We start from the raw sequence: 1487 nt of genomic DNA on the forward strand, positions 1-1487 counted from the left end.
CAGTCATTGTAATTCATTGCATTTTATCAGTCATTTAATTCATTGTCATTTTATCATTCATTGTGATTCATTGTCATTTTATCAGTTAGTGTCTTCATTGTCATTTTATCAGTCATTGTGATTCATTGTCATTTTATCAGTCATTGTAATCATGTGTCATTTTATCAGTCATTGTAATTCATTGTCATTTATCATTCATTTTGTAACTCATTGTCATTTTATCAGTCATTGTTGATTCATTGTCATTGTTAATCAGTCATTGTAATTCATTGTCATTTTATCATTCATTGTGATTCATTGTCATTTTATCATGCATTGTGATTCATTGTCATTTTAGCAGTCATTTAATTCATTGTGCATTTTACAGTCATTGTGATTCATTGTCATTTTATCAAGTCATTTGATTCATTGTCTTTTATCAGTCATTGTGATTCATTGTACATTTTATCATTCATTGTGATTCATTGTCATTTATGCAGTCATTGTAATTCATTGGTCATTTTATCATTCATTGTGATTCATTGTCATTTTGTGATTCATTGTGATTTCATTGTCATTTTATCAGTCATGTGATCATTGTCATTTTATCAGTCATTGTAATTCATTGTCATTGTTTATCATTCATTGTAATTCATTGTCCATTTTTATCAGTCATTGTAATTCATTTGTCATTTTATCAGTCATTGTAATTCATTGTCATGATCATTCATTGATTCATTGTCCATTTTAATCAGTCTTGTAATCATTGTCTTTTATTTATGAAGTCAGTTTCATTGTTATCATCATTGTATCCATTGTCATTTTATCATTCATTGTAATTAATTGTCATTTTATCAGTCATTGTAATTCTTGTCATTTTATCAGGCATTGTAATTCATTGTCATTTTATCAGTCCATTGGGATTTCATTGTCATTTTCATATCAGTCATTGTGATTCATTGTCATTTATATCATTCAATTGTGATTCATTGTCATTTTATCATTATTGTAATTCATTGTCATTTATCAGTCCCATTGTGATTCAAGTGGGCAAATGTTTTCCTCACTGGAAACGAGGGTCTGCAAGGATAGAGGGTCCCTGTACAGATGTAAAAGCCTCAGAGGGAAAAAGTGCTTACTTTGTGACTTTGGGGCTGTACCACTAAATATTGATTATTGATTTTGATTTTTGTCGAAGCTCGATTGTCTGTGTCATATTGTCCTCGTGCTCAAGATTTATTGTCCGCTGTGCTCCAGATTTATTCTCGTGCTCAGTTTGTGCTCAGAGTTTTGTCCTACGTAAGCGCAGATTTTGTCTCTCGTGCTCAGATTATTCTTTAGTCTATGCCTCGCTCGATTTGCTCCTCAAGATTATTCTCCGTGCGCAGATTTATTTCCCTCGTGCTCAGATTTATATTCTCCTCGTGCTCAGATTTATCTCTATTTGCTCCTCGTGCTCAGATTTATGTCCTGCGTGCCAATTTATTCCCCTCGTGCTCAGAAATGTT

The sequence above is a fragment of the Larimichthys crocea genome, chromosome VI, assembly GCF_000972845.2.
Source record: "Larimichthys crocea isolate SSNF chromosome VI, L_crocea_2.0, whole genome shotgun sequence".
In the NCBI taxonomy this organism is placed as follows: domain Eukaryota; kingdom Metazoa; phylum Chordata; class Actinopteri; family Sciaenidae; genus Larimichthys; species Larimichthys crocea.